At 34.8% G+C, this 7114-nt stretch overlaps 1 pseudogene; it reads right to left on the reverse strand.

Annotated features, from left to right (window-relative positions):
- Positions 1 to 220: 220 nt before the first annotated feature.
- On the reverse strand, positions 221 to 5424 carry LOC127839754 (dnaJ homolog subfamily C member 27-B-like; annotated as a pseudogene).
- Positions 5425 to 7114: the final 1690 nt, after the last annotated feature.

Consider the following 7114-nt stretch of genomic DNA (forward strand, 5'->3'; position numbering starts at 1 on the left):
GGTGTGGCGTGTAGAACTCATCAAGGTGCAGCTACATATGCAGTTTCAATGTTGTAGGTGAAAGCACTTTCATTTTAGAACCAATGTTCAAACGGTTTTAGCACGACGCGGACGGCGGACGACACGACACGACGAGCTGGCTATGACAAATTGACAATGCCTCGGGTTTTCTCCAAAAACAGCCGAGATAAAAATCAGCTGACAGGAGATAAAATAAAGATCATTGTTTGAGTAAGGCTGTTCTAGCGGCCAGGAGTATCTTGAAGGCATCCTCACAGCCAGGCGCCACGTTCTTGTCTGGGCGGAGTAGAACTGCGAGGCGCTTGTATGCCTTGTTTTCCTCGTCTATGGAATTTGTGATAAAATATTTATCATATTTATATGAGATGCGCTCTAAGACAACAGGCTTATAAAAGGTCGCCACTTTCCGCCGAAATTGGATTTTCAGAAAATTTCTTTTAACAAAAATACCATACAAACAGGAAGTGTAGTCATTGATTAGCCTGCATGGAATGCATTAAGCCCTGTTTTCCCAGAGCAAGGCTCGCATATAATAGGCTAGGCTAGATAATAAGACAAGTAGAATCATAAAACTAGGCTTGATTTGAAAATGATAAGAGAATGCAGTCACAATTACAATTGTCGGATGAGGCTGACGTTACATAAAAGAAATGAAAATAACAAAACAAATGATACAAACATGTGAGATTAGTGAATTTGATTAATATGATTTAAATTATAACTATACATGGCAATTTTACCAATCAATTTATTTTCATTTAAAGTAACATAAATACTCAAAAAACAACGAATAATTTCATAAAATAAAGTTAACCCATAAAAAATCAGTGTTCCTTATAGCAACAGCCAAAATAACTTTTGATGTGGTCTGTTAAAATAGATTAAACGGGATACAAAATGCTAGTTTTTATTTTTTTGTGCGGCAATATATTCCATGTTAATTTCCCGACACGTTATTTGAACATTTACAAGCAAACGCAAGACTGGCTTTGGGCAGCGTCGGAAGAACGACGTATTCATGTCATGCTTCCGAATCTGCCCGATGCCAATTTCGCGTTAGCTGGTAAATGTTTGGATATCGTAGCCAGAAATTCCCAAGGAATATTATTATGAAACAAAAAAATAAAAACGAGCATTTTGTATCTTGTAAAATCTATATTACCAGACCACATCTAACGTTAAAATTTTGGCTATAGGTAAATTGATTTTTTTATGTATAAACTTTAATTATTTCTCGAAATATTGTATGAAATATTCATTGAATTTGAGTGTTTATGTGCTTTTCACTGTGAAATTTCAACATCAACCACCAAGATTTACTTAATGCTAACCTATATAGTATTATTACACTTAGATTTACCTAATAGGTGGATACTTACCTTCATACTACATGTATATATTACCTAATCTTACCTTGACTATTTTATAATCAGCGATTTTTTTGCACTATTCGATTGGGAAAGTGTCCTTTTCTGGTACTTTATAAAGAAGGAAAAAACCTACATATAACCAAACTTAATGAAAAATTTCCAACCATTATGCATTCGATTACTATTTGTTACCCATATATTCTGACATCTTTACCAAGAATAATCTAAAATCATTAAACCTATTTTAACCTACATGTACTTGGAAGCCCCTTCCCGCAAGCCGAGACGGTCGTTATCCGGATTTACGTTCATCAGTCGCTGTATGGCCTCAATCTGGTCCTTGGAAAGTAACAAGCAACTATCTGGTCCTTTCAAAGTAACCAGCGACTAAAAACTAAAATGTGCGTTTTGCCCTGTTATGGATTGATATTTTGAGGAAAAGTAGCCGGCGCAAAGATTGTTAGTAACTGGTGAAATTGACGGCTGCCGGTGCTTCCGGAGAACACTGCATATATAAAAATTCAACTCACGGACTATTTAATGGGAGGGGGGTGTTGCAGATACAGATGTGTTCATAATAAAATGTTCTTCATCAAATTGTGATGTTTTATTGTTAATGGCTAATTATTTGGTTGCAAGTTAAGTTTTTTTTAAAGGGGTGTGATGTTTCTAATGCTTCAGTTAACTTAATATATAAAATTATTTTTGTTCACGTTTTTAAGGTATTTAAGCAACGTATATTAACGTACATTATTTGTATTGACCAGAGTAATGTACCCACCTGATTTACACCAGATGTATCACATGTCATCATGCATTGACTATATGATAACAAGCAAATTCGTTGAATTTATATCCCCAGCCAAATAAACTTTGTTTATGATTCAGTGCAAATCCCTTGATATACAGTACAATCATTAAGTGTAGGCTAATAATTAATAGGTAATAATTAAGTGTAGGTTAATTGTTTTAATGAATTGCAATTCTCCTCGTTGATATCTACACACCAATGACGTTTCATTTCGACATATTGTAGCGTATCTGAGATATAGCCTTAAAAGGGTATATCACACAAAAACAACAAAGGGCAATAACTCTTAGTTAAGAAAGAGCAGGGTTATGGTTCTTGAGCATGGCACTTTTTCTTATTGATTTCTACACACCAATCAAGTTTCATGTAGAAATGTTGTAACATATCTGAGATATAGCCCTGAAGAGTTTCATCATACAAAAACAAAAAAGGACAATAACTCTAATTTAAGAAAGTGAAGGGTTATGGTTTTTAAGCATGGCACTTCTACTGATTAATATCAATACACCCATGACGTATCATGTTGAAATCGTGCATTGTATTTGAGATATAGCCCAGAAACAATCAATCATACAAACAAGAGATGTGTTTGTCAGAAACACAATGCCGATATTGCGCCGCTTTGAAGACATATATTTGACCTTTGACCTTGAAGGATGACCTTAACCTTGACCTTTCACCACTCAAAATGTGCAGCTCCATATGATACACATGCATGCCAAATATCAAGTAGCTATCTTCAATATTGCAAAAGTTATTCATTATTGCAAAAGTTTAACCAATGTTAAAGTTTGGAGACAGAATGACAGACAGACAGACCAAAAACAATATACCCCCGATCATTCGATCCGGGGGCATAAAAACAAAGGGCAATAACTCTTGTTGAATAAAGTGTAGGGTTATGGTTCATGTGCATGACACTTTTCCTCGTTGATATCTATACACCTATGGAGTTTCATATTGATATCTTATATAGTTTCTGAGTTATAGCACTAAAACGTTTTGGTTCTACACAAAGATTTTAACATGCCCGATTCTATATCCCTCTGCCTTTGGCGGGGGATAGTAATTTTCAAATATTGTATAATTTAACAAATGTTAACGTTTTGTTTTGGTTAGTATGATGTTGTTAAGAAACGATTAAAAATTAAGTATTTGTGGACTGGAATGATTAAAAGGGCCGAGATAGGGGGATAACACAGCAATTCGTTTTTGCCCATTTGGAAAAAGTACGAGTAACCCGCCGATTGGAAAATTAGCGGCCAAAAAACTGAAATGGAAAATCCGCATCATGAAATCTGCAGATGGGGAATTATGGTAAATTTTAATTGCTTGGTACTAAATTGAAAAACACACACACACATCTAAATATTGTTTTACATGCCTTTTTGCTGAAAGGTTCAGTTACAGTGCTCATGTTATTTGTTAAATCACATACAATGCGCTTTTTTGAATGAAATTGATGCACCGTTCCTTCCTCTTAGGATTTTTTTGGGTGACAATTACAATGTTTCCTTGAATGTGCCTATAACATGTCCTGATAATTAATTAAGAAGGAACAAAAATCGTGTAACATTAAAAATGTTCCATATTGGGTAAAATTAATTCACGAACATTAAGTCTAAATGCCCCTGTGCAATAGACTTGCCTGCAACATCTCATTTACTCCGTCCCCTGACTGACCAGACGTCTCAAAGTACGGAAACCTTTACTGTCCGCCCACAGGCTCCCTCCACCTCATCAACCATTCGTTTTCGATCACACTAAAAACCAGGAATATAAATGGGCCGTGCTCTGTATAAAGAGGGTTTAATGCATGTGCGTACAGTCCACACATGCTAAACAGGGGCGACACTTTCCGCCTAAACAAGATTTTTACTAAGAAGAGAATATATTTAAACAAAAAAACGATAAAAGCGAAAAGTGTCGTCCACTCCACAGGCTAATCTGTGACGGCACTTTACGCACAAGCATTATCGGTAAATCCCCCTTTTTCACAGAGCACGGCATAAATGAGGTAAGGGGAGGTATAAGAAGCGCTTTGACTGCCTTGCTATATCAGCTAGCTTTTATAGGGATGTGTTGGCGTCTTCTTTGAAACAGAAAGGGCCGGGGTTCAATACCTAATAAGGTCAGGGATTTTTCTAGCTGGGTTAAATAATAATGCACGACAGTCCAGGCCTTTGACCCCTAAATAATTTGCTTGGCTCTTAGATTTGAGGTTTGATGAAGTAAGATGAATATTGGATGAAATTTGTTGGACGTACGCGGTGAGAAAGTAAGGGATATTTCAACAGACCAATCTACCAAAGAACATAATTTTTACTGTGGAAGTTTCCAATAAACACTGCAAAAAAGTACACATTCTGAAGAAAGCATAGTTTAATAAGGTGCTTATTGAAAATTTAACAAATATTTAACCATGTTCATATGGCAACTGAAAATTATATTATCCTATATTTTAAAATTCGATTTGATATGAAACCAAATTACCAGAAAACTCTCTGAGCTTTATGCTAATGAGTAACATAAGTTAATAAAGCCCATCGACTGAATTGATGAAATTTGCTGATTTCTTTATGCTGTTAAATGAAATATTACTATACACAATATCTGTATCTTACATGTATAAGGTTGAAAAAAAAACGTTATCATGTATTATATTGTTTATCATTTACAAATCATATATTGCTATCTATATAATGTTCCACTTAAAAAAAATCGAAACATCCGCATAACCTAATGCTACTTAATACTGTAGAATCACTTATTTTCCGGGCATTCTAATTTATGCTTTTTTCGCCCTTCTGCCATGCCACACAAATTTATGACCAACGCAAATATTTATCCATTAATCAATAAGTGATCATCACACAAGCACACCCATTCATCCCTTTGCAGATGCAAGAAGTTAATTTTTTATCAAAAAGCCTTACGGTTCAATCGCTGTTAACTTTCTTGGTGCCTTATTTTCATATGTGAACATTTCCATTGGTATTTAAGTTAAAACATTGATCAATTGAATCATTTATGTTAAATGTTTTTTTTAATTATGTATTTTCTTTGCCTGAAAAAAAAACACAAAACAGACATATCAGTGACTGAAATTGCGTTAAATGTGTACACACAAATTCAACTTATTCCACAGTACATATTTCTTCAAAATTGACTGTCAATTCCACTAAATAAGTTACCTGTTAGCACATACGCACACTTCCACATTTTCGAGCTGTAATAAGGTCATCCCGCTACGGAATTTTGCAGCGAGTTAAGTCGAGATAAAGAGCGAATATTAATACGAAATAAACGCTAGCAACTTCCTTGCTGTTATGGTTGGAAAGTGCACGGCATTAAAAAAATAATACAATTAATAAAGGGTATAAAACGGCGAAAAATACTTGCCTCGGCATGGACGTCGCCATCTTGACTATCACGTGATTACCCCCTCTGAGTAAGAGGGTAAGACAATTCGTATTCGTGAACATTAATAAAAACATAAAGTATGCTATTAATAACCTTAAAAAGCCCATTAACAATAAAAGTCAACGAATATTTTGTATAATATTTCGAAAAATAAAGTAAACATATAAAAAACAGCGTTTCTTAAAGCAATAGCAAAATGTTCAACGCTAGATGTTGTCTGGTAACATAGATTTAACGTGATACAAAATGCAGGTTTTTTGTGTATGTCAATATATTCCATGTGAATTTTCGAACATTTACGAGCGAACGCGAGATTGGCTTCGGTCAGCGTCGGAAGCACGACGTTGATCTTGAGTATTCATCTGATTTTAAAATATACGCAAGTAAAAGCGAATGTATGATGTTCATTATTTGCCGATAACGACGACCTGGTAATATATATATATCGCCGTTATATGCCAGGGAACTTTTCAAGTTTTAACATTAGACCTGTGTGGCGTGAACAATTATTTAACTTCTTCATTATATAAATTTTCAGTCTATGCTTTGAAAAGTTATATTTTTTTAGCTACATCAAGTTGATTCCTATATATTGTTTTTTACTTTAAACGATGACTACTTAATCTGACCACATTCATTATTGGCCCAGGCATAGTGACGGTTCAGTTAGAGTAATTGTCCATGGCATTAGATTTCTTTAACAATCCCATAAATCCTAGCAAATACGACCACTACATTTTCAGTTGGTCTGTATAGTTACAATCATTTGCATTCTTCTAACACACGTTCTTATCAGCACGTAGTTACAATCTTGGACACGCCGTGAACCCTTTACAGCCAGACAATGCTAGCTTTCTTCCATACACATGTGCGGTAAACACCTTCTGTCTTTAAAGGGATCTTTTCACGTTTTGTTAAATTAACAAAATTTCAAAAGTGTCAGATTAGCATATTTTCGTTGCAGTTATGATATTTGCGAGTGGGCCTAAGCAATTATATAATAATTATATATTTAACATGCTCTACAATACCCATTATATGCATCTTTTGACGATATGAAATCCTGAACGCGAAACGATTGAACAAATTGGAGAGTTCTGTTGTTATCGTTCATTTTGTGACACCAAGAAGATTGCTTATATAAAGTATATACACAACTCACAATATGAGCACGGATGGCCGACAGGTTTAAGTGGCTTTTACTCCAAGGGTAAGTGGTTCGAGCCCAGTTGATGATTACTTTTTTTCTTTCTCTAGTTTTATTATTGTTGTTTACTGGAGCTATTTAGTTCCAATGTTGACAATTATGAATTTATAGCATTTAATAACAATCTTGAATACATGCAAAAATCTGTGTAAAGGTCCCTTAAAGCTCCCGATTTTACGTGAGATAAAATGTTAGACGGATTCGCGTACATTCCATTATTTGGTAAACGTAGCACACTTGCTACCACTTCGTTGGTCTGACATTATGGTAAGAATACTCTTC

The sequence above is a fragment of the Dreissena polymorpha genome, chromosome 7, assembly GCF_020536995.1.
Source record: "Dreissena polymorpha isolate Duluth1 chromosome 7, UMN_Dpol_1.0, whole genome shotgun sequence".
Taxonomy (NCBI): domain Eukaryota; kingdom Metazoa; phylum Mollusca; class Bivalvia; order Myida; family Dreissenidae; genus Dreissena; species Dreissena polymorpha.